Here is a 23512-nt window from a genome sequence, read left to right on the forward strand (position 1 = left end):
TAGGAAATTAGATGGAGCACTTTCAATACAAGTTGGGCCCCAAACTCGTATCTTCTGCGACAAGGAAACAACGACTTACCTCCGGGCCAAGGCCCAACCTTAATTGCGAAAGCTGACCAGGAATTAACATTTGTGGTGATACAGATACTGTGGGCGATATCGGATTTTTTTATGTTCTGGTTCCAGGTGGCGCTTTCTTTTGTATTTCTCTCCCACAGTTCTGTTTACCAATTCCGGGTGTATGACCGAAATCGGTGCAAATTGGAATCCTTCTAAAAAATGCAGAAAGGCACGGGTGGGGGTCGAACCCACGATCTTCGGTTTACGAGACCGACGCCTTACCACTTGGCCACCGCGCCTCTATTGCACTGCTCATTCCAAACGTTCTTTTCTGACGCATTATCCGGAATCTTTTCATTTCACAATTCTAGTCAGTGGCGGCAGCGCTTTCTTTCACAGGCGATTTTCGTCTTTCGTTGTTTTTCATGACTTCGACGTGGCAGCTTAGCCAGACCTGGTCTGCTTTCCCAACCTGGGGCGATATTAGCAGATTGCCGTTCTCGTTTGCTCTTCATTCCAGTCTACTCTATAAACGTGTCCTTTCCTATTTTTTTTTTTGCTCTGTGAGGAAAACATCGTGCATTATTTTCAGTGCTCTCAGTGGGGTAAGAAACTGGGGGGATCATTTGGGGGCGTGGATTGCATGATGGGCGGGGCCTAATACTTGATGGGCGTGGTCCATTTCTTAACTGGTCAGCAGCACAGAATTTCCACTGGAGCATTTTTTGGGTGGTCTCCATGGAACACACTGGTGAACAGTGAAATATGTGCCTAACCCCCTTCTGCCGTGGAATTCTAACTGGCCTCCACTCTATGGTAGTTGTTTATACATGTACAGCCATCTGCCAGATTGCCCCCTTCCTCTTCCTGCCTGGCATACCCCAGGCTCTGTTTGTTCAGGGCTCTGTCCTAAGCACCCTTGTGCACACTGCTCAGACAAGGTCTCCAAAGCCGAGAACTATTAAGATGCAAGCTTCCTGGGAACTCTTGTGCGTAGCAAGGCGGAATGATGACAAATCTTATTTTTTTTATATGAACCCTGATGCCAAATTATTCACAGTACTAAATCCGGTGCCATAGGTAAGTCATTCCAAAATGACGCAAAGCCGCGCACCCTTTTATTAGGGCTGGCCAGGCTGGGACTGTCTTTAACTTCCTCTTGTAACCCTCGTGAGGGGTGCCAGAGGAAGTTACACTTTACAAAAGCTATGCACTTCCTGCAGCAGGCAGCTGTGACTGGCAGACGTGTCAGCCAGCCACAGCGTCACTAAAACAGTTTGCGCAACGCTGTGACTGGTTGACAATTCTGCCAGTCACAGCTGTTGCCTGTTGCCTGACTCATACATGGTGACGGCCGGCGGTCTCATTTCCCGTTGCGGCTGTGTCGGCATGATAACCCGCCGTGGATTGGTGGGACGGGGGCCTCGGTATGGCCCCGGCTCAGTCCCACTTTTTGGAGACTGGTGGGGCCCAGCTCCGGCTGGCCCCAGCCCCCTTAAAGCACTGATTATCTTGACAAGTAACATTCAGATTGTCTGCTTTACAGAGATGTGAAGAGATTGGCAGTTTTTACATTTAAAAGAATATCGGCTTAATTAAAAATCCACTGATTTGGACATTTTCCCTCGGCATGAGCGGGGGTTGAATCCACGATCTTCGGTTTATGAAACCGGCATTGGGCAGATTTGCACCAAATTTGTGTCAGGGGCAGACGCTTGGACCCAAAAGCGTGCTTTAGTAAATTTGGTAAATTGTAAATTTGGTGACAATCCATCTAGTACTTTCCTTTAAAACGACCAAAAAATATGTCTGAATAAATTAGTGATATCTATGTCCGCTCCACGGTCACATTTCCCTGTTCGCTCCGCGGACATGATACCAATTGGCCAGGGGGGGTGGCGTCATCACCGCGGACATGCGACGTGTGCGCTGATTGGCTACAACGAGCCGTGATGTACGTCAGAATGTGTGGATGCGCCCGACATCTTGGATCTGAAGACATCGCGCTACTTACCACAGGCGAAATGCTGTTTTCGAAACTGTTTTGCTCTCCTATAGTGCGTGGGGAGGATCACAGAGTAAGAGACGGATGAAATACTGTACTTGTTTGGCCGGCAATTGTGTATTATATATTCTGCATTGACGCCTTCTTCAGGATGTTTGTACGTGGAGAAAATGAGGGATCTAATAAGGCTACTATTTGAGTCTGTGCTGTGTACAGGCACCTTGAAAATTTTCGCAGGACAAGCGTGTCGTTAGTGACCATTAATTTTGAGTGTATTTCCCAATTACATTACATTTTCCTATGGGTGTGTTATTCCTTAGTACACCACCATGGTCGTGACATGCTGCAGTGGTTGTGGACAGGCACCTTGAAAATGTTTGCAGGACACGCGTGGCATTAGTGACCATTAATTTTAAGTGTATTTCCCTATTATATTACAGTTTGCTATGGGTGTGTTATTGCTTAGTACGCCACCATGGTCGTGATATGCTGCAGTGGTTGTGGCCAGAGCCTATAGAACCTGCATTGGCGTCTTCTTCAGGATGTTTGTACGTGCAGAAAATGAAGGATCTAATAAGGCTACTATATGAGTCCGTGCTGTGTACAGGCACCTTGAAAATTCTCGCAGGACACGCGTGGCGTTAGTGACCATTAAATTTGAGTGTATTTCCCAATTACATTACATTTTCCTATGGGTGTGTTATTCCTTAGTACACCACCATGGTCGTGACATGCTGCAGTGGTTGTGGACAGGCCCTAGAGTCTTGGATGCATGGCCGTAGGCCGAAGGTCATATTTCCAAGACTGTAGGCCCTGCCCACAACCACCGCTGCATGTCACGAACATGGCTACATGTGTAGTATTCATTATCACTTACATGGTTGAGGGGAGAGTGTACAGTGTTGGGTGCATGGCCTAAGGCCATGCACCCAACAAGAAAGTTATAAGCACTGCAGTTATAAGCCAGTGCACATCAACACATTGCAATAATATCTATGTACAAACAGGTAGGAGTGCAGTGTCTGGCGAGAATAAGTGAAGCATAGCACACCTACCAATACACCCGTACTGCTGTACATCACTGAGGTGACTGTGGGCAGGATGTAGAGGTTTACTTCCATGGCTCCAGCACGTAACCCATATATCATTGTCGAAAAAACCCTAGGCCCTGCCCAGAAACATCACTTCATATTACTGCAGTGCATACACTCGTCCTATACGTTAGCATGTCAGATGGTTCTGGGGAGGGTGTACAGTGTTGGCTGCATGGCCGAAGCCCATGCACCCAGTAACAACCTTGTTAGCGGTGGAGGCATAAGCCATTGTAAAATGTTCGCAGAACACGCGTGGCGTTAGTGACCATTAATTTTGAGTGTATTTCCCAATTACATTACATTTTCCTATGGGTGTGTTATTCCTTAGTACGCCACCATGGTCGTGACATGCTGCAGTGGTTGTGGACAGGGCCTAGAGTCTTGGATGCATGGCCATAGGCCATATTTCCAATACTGTAGGGCCTGCCCACAACCACTGCTGCATGTCACGACCATGGCTACACGTGTAGTATTCATTATCGCTTACATGGTTGAGGGGAGAGTGTACAGTGTTGGGTGCATGGCCAAAGGGCATGCACCCTACAAGAAAGTTATAAGCACTGCAGTTATAAGCCAGTGCACATCAACACATTGCAATAATATCTATGTACAAACAGGTAGGAGTGCAGTGTCTGGCGAGAATAAGTGAAGCATAGCACACCTATCAATACACCCGTACTGCTGTACATCACTGAGGTGATTGTGGGCAGGATGTAGAGGTTTACTTCCATGGCTGCAGCACGTAACCCATATATCATTGTCAAAAAACCCTAGGCCCTGCCCAGAAACATCACTTCATATTACTGCAGTGCATACACTCGTCCTATACGTTAGCATGTCAGATGGTTCTGGGGAGGGTGTACAGTGTTGGCTGCATGGCCGAAGCCCATGCACCCAGTAACAACCTTGTTAGCGGTGGAGGCATAAGCCATTGTAAAATGTTCGCAGAACACGCGTGGCGTTAGTGACCATTAATTTTGAGTGTATTTCCCAATTACATTACATTTTCCTATGGGTGTGTTATTCCTTAGTACGCCACCATGGTCGTGACATGCTGCAGTGGTTGTGGACAGGGCCTAGAGTCTTGGATGCATGGCCATAGGCCATATTTCCAATACTGTAGGGCCTGCCCACAACCACTGCTGCATGTCACGACCATGGCTACACGTGTAGTATTCATTATCGCTTACATGGTTGAGGGGAGAGTGTACAGTCTTGGATGCATGGCCATAGGCCATATTTCCAATACTGTAGGGCCTGCCCACAACCACTGCTGCATGTCACGACCATGGCTACACGTGTAGTATTCATTATCGCTTACATGGTTGAGGGGAGAGTGTACAGTGTTGGGTGCATGGCCAAAGGCCATGCACCCAACAAGAAAGTTATAAGCACTGCAGTTATAAGCCAGTGCACATCAACACATTGCAATAATATCTATGTACAAACAGGTAGGAGTGCAGTGTCTGGCCAGAATAAGTGAAGCATAGCACACCTATCAATACACCCGTACTACTGTGCATCACTGAGGTGATTGTGGGCAGGATGTAGAGTTTTGCTTCCATGGCTGCAGCACATAGCCCATACATCATTGTCGTAAAACCTTAGGCCCTGCCCAGAAACACCACTTCATATTACTGCAGTGCATACACTCGTCCTATATGTTAGCATGTCAGATGGTTCTGGGGAGGGTGTACAGTGTTGGCTGCATGGCCGAAGCCCATGCACCCAGTAACGACCTTGTTAGCGGTGGAGGCATAAGCCATTGTAAAATGTTCGCAGAACACGCGTGGCGTTAGTGACCATTAATTTTGAGTGTATTTCCCAATTACATTACATTTTCCTATGGGTGTGTTATTCCTTAGTACGCCACCATGGTCGTGACATGCTGCAGTGGTTGTGGGCAGGGCCTAGAGTCTTGGATGCATGGCTGTAGGCCGTAGGCCGAAGGCCATATTTCCAAGACTGTAGGGCCTACCCACAACCACTGCTGCATGTCACGACCATGGCTACATGTGTAGTATTCATTATCGCTTACATGGTTGAGGGGAGAGCGTACAGTGTTGGGTGCATGGCCAAAGGGCATGCACCCTACAAGAAAGTTATAAGCACTGGAGTTATAAGCCAGTGCACATCAACACATTGCAATACTATCTATGTACAAACAGGTAGGAGTGCAGTGTCTGGCCAGAATAAGTGAAGCATAGCACACCTATCAATACACCCGTACTACTGTGCATCACTGAGGTGATTGTGGGCAGGATGTAGAGTTTTGCTTCCATGGCTGCAGCACATAGCCCATACATCATTGTCGTAAAACCTTAGGCCCTGCCCAGAAACACCACTTCATATTACTGCAGTGCATACACTCGTCCTATATGTTAGCATGTCAGATGGTTCTGGGGAGGGTGTACAGTGTTGGCTGCATGGCCGAAGCCCATGCACCCAGTAACGACCTTGTTAGCGGTGGAGGCATAAGCCATTGTAAAATGTTCGCAGAACACGCGTGGCGTTAGTGACCATTAATTTTGAGTGTATTTCCCAATTACATTACATTTTCCTATGGGTGTGTTATTCCTTAGTACGCCACCATGGTCGTGACATGCTGCAGTGGTTGTGGGCAGGGCCTAGAGTCTTGGATGCATGGCTGTAGGCCGTAGGCCGAAGGCCATATTTCCAAGACTGTAGGGCCTACCCACAACCACTGCTGCATGTCACGACCATGGCTACATGTGTAGTATTCATTATCGCTTACATGGTTGAGGGGAGAGCGTACAGTGTTGGGTGCATGGCCAAAGGGCATGCACCCTACAAGAAAGTTATAAGCACTGGAGTTATAAGCCAGTGCACATCAACACATTGCAATAATATCTATGTACAAACAGGTAGGAGTGCAGTGTCTGGCGAGAATAAGTGAAGCATAGCACACCTATCAATGCACCCGTACTGCTGTACATCACTGAGGTGATTGTGGGAAGGATGTAGAGGTTTACTTCCATGGCTGCAGCACGTAACCCATAGATCATTGTCGTAAAACCCTAGGCCCTGCCCAGAAACATCACTTCATATTACTGCAGTGCATACACTCGTCCTATACGTTAGCATGTCAGATGGTTCTGGGGAAGGTGTACAGTGTTGGCTGCATGGCCGAAGCCCATGCACCCAGTAACGACCTTGTTAGCGGTGGAGGCATAAGCCATTGTAAAATGTTCGCAGAACACGCGTGGCGTTAGTGACCATTAATTTTGAGTGTATTTCCCAATTACATTACATTTTCCTATGGGTGTGTTATTCCTAAGTACGCCACCATGGTCGTGACATGCTGCAGTGGTTGTGGACAGGGCCTAGAGTCTTGGATGCATTGCCGTAGGCCGTAGACCAAAGGCCATATTTCCAAGACTGTAGGGCCTGCCCACAACCACTGCTGCATGTCACGACCATGGCTACACGTGTAGTATTCATTATCGCTTACATGGTTGAGGGGAGAGTGTACAGTGTTGGGTGCATGGCCAAAGGGCATGCACCCTACAAGAAAGTTATAAGCACTGGAGTTATAAGCCAGTGCACATCAACACATTGCAATAATATCTATGTACAAACAGGTAGGAGTGCAGTGTCTGGCCAGAATAAGTGAAGCATAGCACACCTATCAATACAGCCGTACTACTGTGCATCATTGAGGTGATTGTGGGCAGGATGTAGAGTTTTGCTTCCATGGCTGCAGCACGTAGCCCATACATCATTGTCGTAAAACCTTAGGCCCTGCCCAGAAACACCACTTCATATTACTGCAGTGCATACACTCGTCCTATAGGTTAGCATGTCAGATGGTTTTGGGGCGGGTGTACAGTGTTGGCTGCATGGCCGAAGCCCATGCACCCAGTAACGACCTTGTTAGTGGTGGAGGCATAAGCCATTGTACACGTATACATTCAAAAGTACGTGGACATATATCTTAACCTCTAGGTCCTGGCGGCACCCACTGCAGCACATTCAAGAGGGACGTTACTGACTGTGTTGCTATGGTGGAGTGGCTGTTTCCATGGAAAGAACTGTTTTTGGCTGCCTTATAACTGTCATACCCTTGGACTAATCGTTGCCAAAGTTTGGAAAAAAAATATATTGCCTACTCTGACTTTGGTTGGAAAGTTTGGTCATGCTTGGTGCAGGGAGGCGAAGGTTATGAAGGGAAGGGGTTTTCAAAATGTCTTTTTTCCCCTTACACTGAACAGGGGGAAAAGGTTGTGCTCAGGACCTAGTGGTTCTTTCCCAGATTGTTTGCAAAATAGCGTGCAGTAAGGTACCTTTGTTCAGTGGCCCCCTCTCTTCTAATGTTTTCGTGTGCGCGGATACCGCCAGAAACAGCTCCAAAACAAGACAGCATTATAATTCTCACACTCAAGTAATAGTATTTCACAAGGTGACATTTCAGGGAGCCCAATGAGCTGTGGCAGCACAAAGTGAAAAAGTGCAGTTTTCTTCTCTGCAAAATTATAAGTTTAAATGGACGTTCATGCTCACTGCACCACGACCAATAGCGTGTGAATTAAAAGTGTTTTGCACTAATATTTCCCTCAGATTGGCCTCTACAGTTTTGAGAACTAAGGCTATCATCTGCACTGTTTGCTTGAAACAGCACTTCTGAAGCTGTATGGGAGTACAAGTTGTTATAATTACATTTCATTATGTTGCTTCAAAGCAAGAATGTATTTGCCTTCTGAGTGAAGGCCACACAAGTTGCTTTTTTTGGGTGACCGCTCAGTACGCCCGCGCATCAGAGTGAAAGTAAAGGGGCAATTGTTTTTTGACCTTGAGCCCAAAACAAACTTGCGCGCTATTCACAGAATGAAAGGGTAAAAAAAAATCCAATTGATAAGGTTATGTATTAAAAAGTTTGTAAGTGACATGCTTATCAGTCAAGGAAGATTCTTTGCTGCAAACACATTTGTGACTGACTTGCCGAAAAAGAATGGAGGCTGTAAATATTTTGTAAATTTACTTTGGCCCACTGTACAGCAATCCGTGCTTTATTTTTACATAACTGCCCATCTAATTGTGCTAATATACTTTTCTGCCCTTGTACAATTTTCCTGTAATGTTGCAGAGTGCACACGTTGCTCATTTGCAGGGTATGACTGCACTCAACCTTTTTTACTATTTATGTTCCTAATTTGAAACGCTTAGTTTGTCCACATAGGTTTGTGTATAACTTTGCACGTTTTTTTGGTCTTCTTTGAAATGACGAGACATAATTTTTAAAAATGTCTCCACTCTTTTTTGTTTCATACCTACTTTATCGTCTTTCTGTGTACTTGACATTTTATTTTCTCTTACGGCGCATGCAAAATCTCGCCGTTTCCAACCTCCACCTATAGGTACATTTGGACATTAGTAACATATTACTAAAATGTCAAATTTGAGCACATACTTTTGTGTACCACTTTGCACAGTTTCGATTTGATCTTTTAAAAACTTTTGGTACAGGTTGGTTACTGACACTTATTTTTTGTAACTTTTCCCGATTAGGTATATTTTGCCGTTCTGTGCGTGCCATGGTTTCCAAATCCCGAGTGAAGGCTTCTTCGGACGGCAAATACAACTGCTGGTGAGCAGTTGCCTGTCCATAACAATAATATGGAATGACACTGTAAGCCCGCTTTGTCTGTTCGCTGAACTCGTTATTTGGAGCAACGTAACATCATTTATGGTGCTGTAGGCTGTACATCATGATGATTTTTGGGAAATAACTGTGGAAACAAAGCGACTGCTTCAACGAAGACCCCAAAATGCTTGTTTGCGCAAAAAATACAGCCTCCTTATCATCAAAGTTTGCAATGCCTCCCTAACCAGCATTGTAATCATTGCATTGCTTATGCGATTATTCCGATGGTCTCTGCAAGTTTGCTATTAAATAAATCTGGTTTGTAACCTGTAAAATGGTCACATGTTCTTTAACATTCCTCTGTTTTATTTGCAAATGTAATTTATTAGCTTGTACGTCGCTGAATGTTTATTTACAGGTTCTGCGTCACGCCACGTCCTCGTGCTTTTTGCAACCTACAATGGAAAGGGAAGAGGGCCTATGTATGCAATAACCGCCTTCCCTTTCTATGGCGGCCATCTTGAAAGAGGATTTTCTTTTGTGATCCTTACTGCCAAAGTCGCCTGGGATTACAACAAGTGCACATCCTTTTTAGTAGCACACATTACTGCATTCGTAATTTAGACTATTGCTGGCAAAGATTATTGTGCCTATGTACTTTACAGAGAAATAAGGAGTGCGTGAAGTGTATTCAAGTTTTTTTTTTGTCAATTATACTGTGAAAGGTCATTGTTAACCCATTATTAACTTTGTTTACGGGTATCTTTATTTTTTGCTACGGCAGGCAATAAGGTAATATGGGACCGGCATTGAGCAAAAAGGCATCAAACGGTAATATGAGTGATTGTATGTGTGGCAACAATTTTTTTCCATCTGTTATGTGCTAGATAGCAACACAGTTTCTTATGCTTTTGCATTACACCACTGCTGCTGTTTCTTAAGGAGGAAGGTGTTATACGAGGCGTCACGAGAGCTTGAGTTACCTTTCTTTCCTGGAGAGCGCTGAGTTGAGGCTGCCAGTATGTCGATGAATCACAGCCGAGGAAAGTGCAACGCTAGGAACCGACCCAACCCCCTCCTGACGATAAACGACAGGATGGAACTGAATCAGCTCCCAACGCCACGAGGAGCTCTTCTCTGTATTAACGTGACGTTGGGACAGTGTAACCACTGACAGAGAAGGCCAAGCTGAGTCCAGTATGGTGTTCCAGAAACGGGTCTTCAGTGCTCCGATGGAGATTATTGGCACTGGTACCGGCAGGGCACAACACAAAAGAAGAGAGTAGGAGGGAGGAGCAACCCACCCAGGGGAGGATCACTCCAAGAAGTAAGAGCAGGGCAAGATAGTAGCCCAGACTGGCCAGCAAAAACCCAGCAACCGAATCAGGGGGCAGGCAAGGGCTAAGGAGCAGGGCAGAGGGCAGGAAGGACTGGGACCCAAGGGAGGAAGCAAGTAAGCAGGCGAGGTCTGGCAAGCAGAAACAGGAAGGGGACTGGAGGCAGAGACAAGCAGGGCTCCAGCAGCGTACACACGGAAAACCACGTTGAGACGCATGTTCCCGTGTATGCAGAGCCTCTTTATAGTCCGGGGCCAAAGCGAGGCCTGGAACGCAAGCTCCCGCTACTGCGCATGCACAGAACGTCGGATACTGACGATCCGCGCATGCGCAGAACATTCAAGATGGCCGCGCCCATGGAGCCGGCCCGGACCGCGGGACGTCGCGAGGAAAGACGCCAGCGCAGATACAGTCTCCATGAGGGAGACCTCCGCGGCCGAGGAACCGGGACCCCAGAACAGGTAAGTGGTGCGCGTGCGCGCAGCGTGACACCATACCCCCTCCCGGACAACCCAGGGGCACCAGGCTTCCAGGGATAGCGGAGGTAGAAGTCCCGAACCAAGCGAGGGGCATGCACAGAGGAACGAGGCTCCCAAGTGCGGTCACAAGCTGGATAGCCCTTCCAACCAACCAGAAATTGCAGCACCCCGCGCCTGATCCGGGAATCACAAATCTCCTGCACCCCAAACTCAGGAACACCCTTAACCAAGACCGGGGCAGGACGGGAACAGGGACGCCCCAAAACATCAGGTACACAGGGTTTCAGAAGCGAGACATGAAAAACAGGATGGATCCGCCAAGAAGGCGGCAGGGACAGACGAAAGGCAACAGGAGAAATCCGCCCAATGATGCGAAATGGGCCAAAAAAGCGGGGAGCCAGTTTCACGGGCAAATTGCGAACCGGTAACTTCTTGGAGGAGAGCCATACCTTATCACCAACCCGAAGGTCGGGCTCAGGCCTCTGCCGTTTATCGGCCTGGTCCTTCATGCGTGCTTGTGCCACTGCTAGGGTACTGGCCGCTAGACAATGCTGGTCGTGGATAAGAGATACCATGGCATCAGCCGACGGAACTGCACTGGGAGGCGTAGGACGAACAGGTAGCAACTTGGGGTGCAAGCCGACAGAACAAAAAAAAGGGCTGAGTCCTGTAGCAGAATGGACAGCATTGTTGTAAGCCACTTCAGCGGTGTCCAACCAACCTGACCAGTTGTCTTGAGTGGCATTTGCGTAACATCGTAGGTACTGCTCAAGGGTTTGATTGGTACGCTCGGTTTGCCCGTTGGTTTGGGGATGATAACCAGAACTCAAAGCTCGCTGGATATCCAAATGACGACACAGTTGATCCCAAAAAGAAGAAATATACTTAGACGGTATATTCATGGAGGAAACGTTGCGCCATCTGAGAGGCAGTGGGCAGTTTAGGAAAAGGAACGAAATGAGCCAACTTGGAGAAACAGTCTACCACCACCATAATGCAAGTATGCCCACCCGAGAGTGGTAGTTCGACTATAAAGTCCGTGGCAATAGTATGCCATGGGTATGGTGGTGTAGGTGTTGGCTGCAGAAGGCCAAGAGGTTTCTTGCGAGGTATCTTGGTTTGAGCGCATACCGGGCAGGAATCCACGTATTGTTTAACCTGCTTGGCCCATCCGGGCCACCAGAATTGCCGTGCAACCAGTTCTTGAGTGGTTTTGACCCCACGATGACCACAAACAACGGAGTCATGATTATTTTGTAGGACAATCCTCTGAAGGTCCCATGTGGGAACGTACAGGCGATCCTTAAAGAACAAGCAACCGTTTCGTTCACTGACATCAGTACGTTGCAGTATTTGAGACCTGGAGGGATCCATCTGAGTGGCATCTAGTAGTTGATGAAGCCAAGGAGTCAACATCGACAGGAAATGCTTCGAGGCAATCAAGGGTTCTGGGCTCTTGGCTCTTTCGATGTCATTCTCCAAAGAACGAGACAGGGCGTCGGCCTTTATATTCTGTGAACAAGGTATGTATGTCACCACGAAATCAAACTGAGAGAAGAAAAAGGCCCAACGAGCATGCCGGGAGGTTCTGCATTGCAAGGAACGTAAGAATTGAAGGTTACGGTGATCCGTGCGTACTTCCACCTAATATCTACCTCCCAGCAAGTGATGGCGCCATTCCTCGAAGGCTGCTTTTATTGCTAGAAGTTCCTTCTCGATGACAGCGTAGTTTCTTTCGCTGGGTGTTAGCTTCCGTGAGAAGTATGCCACAGGATGTTCAGTCTCCGTGTCCGGATCATGCTGTTATAAGACCGCACCAATTGCAAAGTCTGAAGCATCTGTTTCGACTACAAACGGTCTTTCATCGTCCGGGTGTTTCAGAATTGGAGCCGTAGTAAAGGATTTCTTCAAATCTTGAAAAGCCGCTTCAGCCAGAGAATCCCAGAAAAAAGGAACCTTATTGCTAGTCAGGCGAGTTAGCATGGTGGTTAGGTGAGAGAAATTAGATATGAAGCGTCGATAGAAGTTTGCGAAGCCCAGGAATCGTTGAAGTGACTTTATGTCATGGGGCTGCTTCCATTCCTGTATGGCTTGTAGCTTCGTGGGGTCCATCCGTACTCCCGTGCTGTTGATAACATAGCCCAGAAACTCTAAGCTTTCCTGATGAAACTGACACTTTTCAACCTTGGCGTACAGATGGTTGGCGGCTAATCTTCGTAGCACTTCCTGAACGTGTGTGACGTGATCCATGCGAGTAGAGGAAAAAACCAGTATATCGTCCAGATATACCCACACTGAAACTCCAACAAGGTCCGAAAAGACAACATCCATGAATCGCTGGAAGACGGCCGGGGCGTTGCAAAGTCCAAAGGGCATTACCCTATACTCGTAGTGTCCAAAGGGAGTCTTGAAGGCCGTCTTCCACTCATCACCCTCTTTTATCCGCACCAAGTGGTAAGCCCCTCTTAAATCCAACTTGGTGAAGATCCGGGCAGACTTTAGAAACTCAATGATGTTTCGGATGAGTGGTAGGGGGTACCTGTCCTTGCACGTGATCTCATTCAATTGCCGGTAATCGATACAAGGGCGCAAAGTACCCTCCTTCTTCTTGACAAAGAACAGCGGAAAACCCGCAGGGGATTTAGACGGTACAATGTAGCCCTTACCAAGGCACTCCTGAATGTATTCATGTAGGACCCCCTTTTCTGTTTGCGTCAAGGAGTAAACCTTGCCATGGGGAATTACTGCATCTGGTAGAATGTCAATGGAGCAGTCGAAATGCCTGTGTGGCGGTAGCGGAATGCCCTCTGGTTTAGAAAACACTTTAAGGAATCCAGCATATTCCTGCGGTACAGACTGAGTGACACATAGACAATCAAAGGTGGTCGTAAGGGCTGGGGACCCCACTGACCCCAAAGCAGCTGGAAAGGTTTCAAGAAGATGACATTCCCGAGGACAACGGGAAGTGGTAAAGACCAGGGTTCTGGAAGTCCAATTGACCTGAGGGTCGTGATAGAGCAGCCATGGTAGACCGAGTACCACCGGAAAAGAGGGAGACTTGATGACGTCTAATGAAATCCGTTCAAGATGCCCTTCCACTGATAGCCATAGTGGATCGGAATGTTGGCACACCGGGCCAGAAGACAAGAGGGTACCATCGATCACCTCTACCACCGCAGGCTGTTCCTTGCGGTGCAACTGGATCCCGTTAGATGCTGCAAACGAGGCATCGATGTAATTACCCGATGCACCACAATCCAAAAGGGCCCGGGTCTTCATGCATTTCCCTTGCCAGGCGATACCTACTTCTAAGACCAATAGAGGTACTGAATGCATCGGAGGAAGGTCTGATCCAAAAGGACGGCCCGCCGCTGCCTTCTCACCATACAGCGGGCCCGCTAGTTTTCCTGTTTCTTCAAAGGACGTAGCGGACAGGTGCTTAAATAATGTCCGGGACCTCCACAGTACAAACACAGGTTTTGCCGGCGCCTTCTCTTCCTTTCCGCTTCAGACAATGGTCCACGAATGGCTCCCAGTTGCATAGGTTCGGGTCCCACGTCGGTAGCGGTAGTCGATCCTGGAGGATGTACCGAGGGCCCCGGATGGTATCGGTCTGTTCGGCGACGTTCACTTCGTCTTTCGGCCAACCTGTGATCAATGCGGAGGACCTGTTCCAACAATGCGGGTAATGTTTCTGGCTCAGGAATATGTAGCAATTCGTCCTTGTACTCATCTCGCAATCCACGGCGGAACAACGTTTTCTGAGTGATTTCAGGCCATTGGGAGTCAGTTGCTAGCTGTCGGAACCGACTAATGTAGTTTATGATGTCTCCAGATCCCTGTTTAATGTCCATTAGCTGATTCTGGGCCATGGCTGCCAAATTTGGTGGCTTGAAGACATCCAGGAAGGCCTTCTCAAAGGCAGCAAAATCCCCTAACAAGGGGCTGTTGGAGGAAACCAGGGGAGCGGCCCGGGCAAGAGCATTGCCAGTCAGATTTAAAAGAATGTAACCAATCTTTGCCTTGTCTAAGTTGAAATGACTCGATCGAAACTGAAAATGGATCCTACAATGGGTACAAAACCCCGCTACTTGACGTGGATCACCATCGAACTTCATGGGGGTTGTGTAGGCCATGGTATTCTCGGGTTGTGGAGGAACATTCACACCCCGCTCCATCGCCTGACGGAGGGTGTCGTTCTCCTGGCGAAGGGCAGACATCTCAAGGCGCATGGCTCGCATTTCATCACGTACTTCCCGCAGGTCATCCATGTCGAGACTGGTGGATAGGCGTCTCAATCTGTTATACGAGGCGTCACGAGAGCTTGAGTTACCTTTCTTTCCTGGAGAGCGCTGAGTTGAGGCTGCCAGTATGTCGATGAATCACAGCCGAGGAAAGTGCAACGCTAGGTACCGACCCAACCCCCTCCTGACGATAAACGACAGGATGGAACTGAATCAGCTCCCAACGCCACGAGGAGCTCTTCTCTGTATTAACGTGACGTTGGGACAGTGTAACCACTGACAGAGAAGGCCAAGCTGAGTCCAGTATGGTGTTCCAGAAACGGGTCTTCAGTGCTCCGATGGAGATTATTGGCACTGGTACCGGCAGGGCACAACACAAGCAGGAGGAGGCAGGGTACCAGCAGGGCACAACACAAAAGAAGAGAGTAGGAGGGAGGAGCAACCCACCCAGGGGAGGATCACTCCAAGAAGTAAGAGCAGGGCAAGATAGTAGCCCAGACTGGCCAGCAAAAACCCAGCAACCGAATCAGGGGGCAGGCAAGGGCTAAGGAGCAGGGCAGAGGGCAGGAAGGACTGGGACCCAAGGGAGGAAGCAAGTAAGCAGGCGAGGTCTGGCAAGCAGAAACAGGAAGGGGACTGGAGGCAGAGACAAGCAGGGCTCCAGCAGCGTACACACGGAAAACCACGTTGAGACGCATGTTCCCGTGTATGCAGAGCCTCTTTATAGTCCGGGGCCAAAGCGAGGCCTGGAACGCAAGCTCCCGCTACTGCGCATGCGCAGAACATCGGATACTGACGATCCGCGCATGCGCAGAACATTCAAGATGGCCGCGCCCATGGAGCCGGCCCGGACCACGGGACGTCGCGAGGAAAGACGCCAGCGCGGATACAGTCTCCATGAGGGAGACCTCCGCGGCCGAGGAACCGGGACCCCAGAACAGGTAAGTGGTGCGCGTGCGCGCAGCGTGACAGAAGGCTGCATTTAGCTGATGTCTTTTTCAGATAAGTACAACTTTCCCTACCAATATATAATGTGTAGTGCATTCGCAGTCGCTGCATACCAGTACGTGTTGGCATTGTTTAAGGCAAATGTTAAAGGTATACGTTCCTACATGAATATATTTCCACATTGCCCAACAGGCATACTTCGTTCAGGTAAGTGTGTACTGCTTCTGGGACATGTCACGGTGCTGTACGACAGTATATTTTCATGTGGCATTCTTCGGAAACTATGGGCCTCAGTACACGGAAGGCGGTGAACCATGGCGCTATTAGCGCCATGGTTCATGCCGGTAAAATACCGGCACCGCCTTGGTGGAAAGGGGAATTACCGCCCCATTCCAAGGTTGGTGGGGCGGTAATTCCCCCTTCCACCATTGCCCTTCCCCATTCCCATTTGTGCCCCATAGGGCTCTATGGGAATGGGGAAGGTGCTAATTACGGTACCGCAAATTGCCGTACCGTAATTAGCTCCACTGGTCCCTTTGCGGGTTGGTTTTTAACGCCTGCAAAAAGCAGGCGTTAAATTCCCCAACCCGCAAAGGGACCTCGTAGTAAGGCGGTAAGGATTTACCGGTACCGGTAAAATACCGGTACTGGTAAACCCTTACCGCCTACCGTGTAATGAGGCCCTATATGTTGTTAACCAAAAGACCCTTCCTAAAGGAACCTTTTGGTTATGTTGCACTACTGAAAATCTGTGCCATGCAGTACAACATTTTTTTCTTAGGTACACCTTATATGTAAATTGTACTACTAAAAACCTGTACAATTCACTAAAAAAAAACTTTGTTGAGGGGACGTTATGGTTAAGTTGCCCTAACAAAGACCTGTACACTTCACTACAAAAATACTTTCCACCTCCCCTTTATGCTTCAAATTAAAACCGAAAAACCCCTGAAATTCGACAGTTATGGTAAACTAAGCCCCCAAACCTGCCACCGCCCCTGTGCACTGCTAGCACTAAAACCCAGACCATGGAAGATGTCATCTGAAATGTCAATGATGACAGCAATGATGACATCACTTGTTTAGCCCCTTTCTTTTCCTTCCCTGCCATAAATATATATGTGCATTCAGTAAAAAAAAAATCACTAAAAGAATGTTATACTTCACAGTGCAACCAAACACCACTGCACATTCCCCCATTATAATAAGCTAAGCAACCATAACTCGCACCATCTATGTGCATTGCTAAGACTAACATCCAGGACATCAAAGATGACATCACAAATATCATTCATGACATCACTGATGACATCATATGTGAAAATAATATCCCTAAAAAGTCCCTGCCTACAAGGGGTTCTTTCTATTATGTTGGTAGCAAGATGTCAGGGGTGATTGTGTAATGTTACACATGTAATAACTAGCTCACAAATGTACACTTAAATACGGTTCTCCAGTTCCTCAGTTGTTGGTTCCAGTGGTTACAGTTTAGCACAAACCCTAAATGCAGTGTGATTTACACTTGTACTAAAACAACCAATACATATGCCAACCCAATGCCTCTAAATGAGCGGCAAATACAGGGAAACTGAAGTAGGGTAGAAAGAACTAGCAGCATTCCACAGTTTATCTTCCTGTATACAAATTAATGGTGTGTTTGAGGCCTGCCATTGCCACATGCATGTGCATCATGAGCTGACACCAGACCCTAAGGAAAGTACTTTAAGAACACACAACAAGGGTAACGTTTTGGTATACAGCACCTTTTCAATTTTCATATTGTGCTGGTCAGTGAATAAAACCACCTAGCCTACATTTTTCCATGCACCAAAATAAGTGAGGCACACATGTGATGTAATCAATGATATTTGTGATGTCATCTTTGATGTCCTGGGTGTTAGTCTTAGCAATGCACATAGATGGTGCAAGTTATATAGCAAAAGCAATAATTAGAGTGAGCACTTTCAATACAAGTTGGGACCCAAATTTGTATCTTCTGCACAAGGAAACAAGGATTTACCTCGGGGACACAACCTTAATTGCGAAAGCTGACCAGGAATGAACATTTATGGTGACACAGATACTCTACACAGAACACAGTATCAATATCGAATGTTTTAATGTTCTGGTTACGGGTGGGGCTTTCGTTTTCTTTTGTATTTCTCTCCCCCAGTTGTGTTCACCAATTCCGGTTGTATGAACGAAATCTGTGCAAATTGGAATCCTTCTAAAAAAAATACAGAAAGGAACGGGTGGGGGTCGAACCCACGATCTTCGATTTACCGACCGACGCGTTACCACTTGGCCACCGCGCCTCTACAGCACTGCTCTTTCCAAACGTTCTTTTCTGACGTAACATCCGGGATCCTACAATTTTTGATATTGCCTGTCAATAGAGCCAGTGCTTTGTTTCACAGGCGATTTTCGTCTTTCGTTGTATTTCATGACTTCGCAGTGGCAGCTTCAGCTTGGCTAGACCTGGTCTGCTTTCCCAACCTAGTGCGATATTAGCAAATTGCCGTTCTCGTTTACTGCTTCATTCCAGTCTACTCTATAAACGTGTGCCTTCCTACAATTTCTTTGCCCTGCGAGGAAAACATTGTGCATTATTTTCAGTGCTCTCAGTGGGGTAAGAAACTGAGGGGGTGGGGTCGTTCGGGGCGGGGCTTGCGTGATGGGCGGGGCCTAATACGTAATGGGCGTGGTCCATTTCATAACTGGTCAGCAGCGCAGAATTTCCACTGGGGCATTTCTTTGGTGGTCTCCATGACACACACTGGTAAACAGTGAAACGCAAATATGTGCCTTACCCCCTTCTGCTGGAATTCTAACTGGCCTCCACTCTATGGTAGTTGTTTATACAAGTACAGCCAGTTGCCAGATTGCCCCCTTCCTCTTCCTGCCTGGCATACCCCAGGCTCTGTTTTAAGCACCCTTGTGCACACTGCTCAGACAAGGTTCCTGAAGCCGAGAACTATTAAGACTTGCACAAGCTTTTTTTGTATGAAGCCTGATACCAGATTATTCACGTTACTAAATCCGGTGCCGTAGGTAAATCATTCTAAAATTGCACAAGCCGCGCACCCTTTTATTAGGACTGGTCAGGGTGGCACTGTCTGTAACTTGCTCTGGTGACCCTCGTGAGGGGTCACCAGAGGAAGTTACAATTTACAAAAGCTATGCACTTCCTGCAGCCGGAAACTGTGACTGGCGGAATTGTCAGCCAGCCACAGCGTTGCTCAAACAGTTTCTGCAACCCTGTGACTGGCTGGCCAGTCACAGCTGTTTCCTGTTGCCTGACTCATTCATGGTGACGGCCAGCGGGCTCATCTCCAGTCACGGCTGTGCCGGGGGATGATAACCTGCTGTGGCCTGGTGTGACGGGTGCGCCGGTAGGGCCCGGCTCAGTCTCCCTTTTTGGATACTGCCAGGGCTAAGCCCCGGCTGGCCCAGGCCCCAGCCCCGGCTGGCCCAGGCCCCCTTCATGCACTGATTATCTTGACAAGTAACACTCAGATTGTGTGCTTTAGAGAGATGTGAAGAGATTGGGAGTTATTACATTTAAAAGAATATTGGCTTAATAAAAAATCCACTGATTTGGACATTTTCCCTCAGCATGAGCGGGGGTTGAACCCACGATCTTCGGTTTACGAAACCGACACGCGCCACCATATAAACGGATGTCAGCTCCTCAGAGGTCCCCTTTCAAAGTACCACTATTACCTAAAACAAAAAAAAACTTTTTGTTTCATTCATGTAGCAGGCCCATCGATCAAAGGCCCACTTCGAGGCCCCAGGATTTCATTTCTTCACTCCGCCTGCAAGAATCAGCTGACCACGCGCTCTCCATGTTTCTTCATTTCCTCTACCAGCTGTCCTGCGCTCCGACAAACATCTACAGCTGGGTGCAGGCCCTGTTAAGGTAAGCCTCTTGGCCCTCCTTCATTGCCCACAGGCCTCCAGCAGCAGAGCCAGCAGTGAGATTTATTGAAAAACTAAAGAAAATCAATTTGTAATGTCTTCTTATGGGGATTTTCCACTGCGTGTTACACGCAGCTAAATTAGTACAAAAGCATGTCTTTATTTCATCGTTGTGCTTCCTGTGCTGCAAATGTTTTTGCCTCACTGTGAGCTTGTGATGATCTGGGCTTGCAGTCCTGTGCCCCCTACTAAGATGAATGCAGCCTTTTGGTGAGCCCTACACAGCCTTGACCCGCCTCCTCACCATTGGTGACTTTCATCTCCTTTAGCCAATTGGCGGGTCCGGGAGGCGGCAGCTGGCCCATCGATCAAAGGCCCACTTCTAAGGCCCCTGTCTGCTCCCTATCTGCTACAGGATGTTACATGAGACTATTTCCACAACCCGACCCTCCCATAGGTTGCTACCTCACTCGGTTTGGAGACTGGACTACCAAGACTCTCTCACCTCACTCACCGTGGGTTTGCTCCCTCCTTCTGTTTGCCCTCCCGCCCCCTTCTTGGGACCTTCACCCTCTTCTCTGCTTCTAACAGTTGTCCCTGTTAAGCTCTCTAATGCACTTGTTTCGGCACTCCCCTCTGACTTCTGATTCATACTCCATTTCTTTACCTACGGCGCCTTAACATTTAACTTTGAAATTCAAATTTGGGTGTGTTTTTCATTTAACTCTGAAAGTCAGAGTCGGGTGTGTTTTGCATTTCACTCTGAAAGTCAGACTTGGGTGTGTTTTGCTTTTAACTTTGAAAGTGAAATTTGGGTGTTTTTCATTTAACTCTGAAAGTCAGACTTGGGTGTGTTTTGCATTTAACTTTGAAAGTCAGACTTGGGTGTGTTTTGCATTTAACTTTGAATTCAGGCTTGGGTGTGTTTTGCATTTAACTTTGAAGTCAGATTTGGGTGTGGTTTGCATTTGAATTTGAAAGTCAATTTGGGTGTGTTTTTGCATTTAACTGTGGCCATAAATTGTAACCTGCAAGCCCAGTAATTGCTCCATACCGCTGTGCTTGCATACTCCTCCCACTGCCTCCTCTCTCTACTTACCCATGGTGCTATCTGTTTCTCCTATCTACTCCAACTGCTTCTCTATCAACTATCCTTCCCTTCTCACTAAGTCTGGTAAGAAGTTTAAAAATGATATCCCCATCGCTGATACCTATTGCAGCGCCTCTTCCAGACAGACCCTCACTGACATCCTCTTTGTTGTTGCTTCGCCAGATCTATGGACCCCTCATATGATCTCTGTGCTCTGTCCTGTCTCCTCCTCTCCCATTAATGGTGGCACCTGCTGGGAAGTCCTCACAGATTCATTCAACTCCTCTAGAGTCATCTGTCATGGTCCAAGGCCCTAAGGCCAATCTCCTCTTCGACAGGCGATTCCCTCACCTCACCAACTTCCCTTCATCTCCGGCTGTCCCCTCCTCTCCCCCCTTGGCTACCTTTCCCTCTCTTCCCTCCTCCTCTGCCCCACCTCGGGCTCCCTCCACAACTCCGCAGGGCGTACCTCTGATTTGTACACCTCCTCAGAAGGTCTTTAAGGCTGGCAACCTTCTTCATCTTGCAACTCTCAACTCTCGCTCTTCTTTCAAACACTCCTCTGACAGCTGCCACCTCTTGGAAGAACTTAACCTTGATGCCCTCAGTCTTACCGAGACATGGTTCACGACCAGCTCCGTCACGAGCTTTGACACTCTCCTCCCTGATGGCTACAAGATCCTCTCCGCGCCCAGATCCACCGAGCCCGGAGGGGATGTAGCCCTGATATTTCCTGTGTGGATTCCTGCTTCAATCATCCCCACTCAGGCTTACTCCTCTTTTGAATGCCTTGTCTGCAGTCTCTCTCTCTCTCCTAGCCACTCTCTTACTGTTGCTACTCTCTACCGGCCTCATGGTCAAATCACCTCATTTCTCCCCGAGTGGGCAGACCTCTCATCTTCCCTCCTGGCCTCAACCACTCAACTCCTCCTCTTTGGTGACCTCAACATCAATCTCGATTTTCCCTGTTCCTCTTCTGTGCTCTTTTGCAACCTCAGCAATTCCCTCTCCCTTTCTATCCTCCCCTCTGGCTCGACTCACTCTGCTAGACACACACTTGATGTCTTGATCTCCTCTGGCCTCCCCCTCTCTATTCCTCTGACCACTCCTCTCTCGTGGAGCGATAACTGCCTCCTCTCCTCTCATCTCTCCCTCTCTTCCCTCCAAGCCAAGCCTAACGAAATACTGCCACCTACCTTCTCAGACATCCGGCCCATGAAGCGTGTGTCAGTTGAGGCTTTTGCTGCCACCTTCTCTCCCTCCCCCCTCCACCCTGGCTGACTCACACCCTGACACAGCCCTTTCCTTGCACTTCTCTTCTATTTCTGATATTCTTGATGCTCTTGCCCCTGTCATAAGGATCCGTTTTAAGTCCAAAGCCAAGTGCAATTCCTGGTACGACTCTGACCTAGTTACACTTAAACGTAATTGTAGGGTGGCTGAGAGGAAAGGGAGGGCTTCTTGTTCATCCTCTGACAAACTGGCCTGTCGCCTGCACCAAAGGCAACACCGACTCTCTGTCCTCAGCAAGAAGAGAGTCCATATTGAAGGCCGTGTCTCTGCGGCATCTAACAACTCGGCCGAACACTTTAAAATCTGCAAGGAGCTGGCCAACCCTGCTGCAGTCTGTACCCCTCCTCTTGCCTCCCAGGCTCTTTGCAATGCCCTTGCCTCTCACTTTATTAAAAAACCTAGGACATCTTGTCCACCCTCTCCTGCCCTCCCCGCTTCTCCCCCCTCTCTATTTGCGCTTGCTGATGCTCCTTCAGCCACTCTCCACCCTCTTTCTCATTCTTCCCTCTTTTCTCCCCTGATGAGGTCGCTAGACAAGTCCCATCTATGAAAGTCTTGTCAAAACAGGTTGGTCCCTGTTCCTCTAAAACCATCAAGGACCACATTGATACCCTCGCTTGGGCCCTTGCCGATTTTTGCAACCCCTCCTTTGCCTCAGGATCCTTCCCCTCCTCTCTGAAGCACTCCCTTGTGCATCCTCTTCTCAAGAAACCCACAGCTGATCCTTCTTGTGCGGCTACCTATCACCCAATTTCCATTAATCCCTTTCTGGGTAAACTCCTGGAAAAGCTGCCCATCTCTCAGTTTAACCTTCATTCCGATTCAGTTGGCTCTCTCCATGACCATCAGTAGGGCTTCAGAGCTCCCAGAAGCACTGAAACTGCTCTCCTGAACATCCATGAAGATCTGCTCTCAAACCTTGACTCTAACATTCCCTCTGTCCTAATCCTACTCAATCTCTTCTCTTCAACACGTTCAACCATATCACCCTGCTTAACCGTCTGCACAATAACATGGGTATCACCGATCAGGCTCTGGCCTGGCTGACCTCTTTCCTCTCTGATCGACCCTCCCAGGCCCAACTTTGGTCCCTCCTATCATCTATCTCCCTCTGTACCTGTGGTATTCCCCAGGGGTCTAACCTCTTGCCCTGGTTTTTCAACCAATACCTGGCAACTCTCGCCCACTGCATTGCCATTTTGTGCTCAAATTTCCATTGCTACGTGGATGACACTCAACTAATTTCCAGGCTGCCCTCGGCCACCTCCTCTCCTTCTCTCATCTCTGATTGTCTAACTGCCATTCAAGATTGGTGTTCCGCCAATGATCTTTGTCTAAATGCCAACAAGACTGAGATCCTCCTCATCGGTACACCTTCACCATCCTTTCCCCTCACTCTCTGGCCGGCCTCCCTTGGCTCTCCTCCTACCCCTACCTGC

At 48.1% G+C, this 23512-nt stretch overlaps 1 non-coding gene across 1 annotated transcript; it reads right to left on the minus strand.

Moving 5' to 3' along the window:
- Positions 1-287: 287 nt before the first annotated feature.
- On the minus strand, positions 288-359 carry TRNAT-CGU (transfer RNA threonine (anticodon CGU)). The gene has a single exon. It is a non-coding gene; the product is annotated as a tRNA-Thr (tRNA).
- Positions 360-23512: the final 23153 nt, after the last annotated feature.

Source organism: Ambystoma mexicanum, chromosome 2q (assembly GCF_040938575.1).
Source record: "Ambystoma mexicanum isolate Mex_15411 chromosome 2q, UKY_AmexF1_1, whole genome shotgun sequence".
Classification (NCBI taxonomy): domain Eukaryota; kingdom Metazoa; phylum Chordata; class Amphibia; order Caudata; family Ambystomatidae; genus Ambystoma; species Ambystoma mexicanum.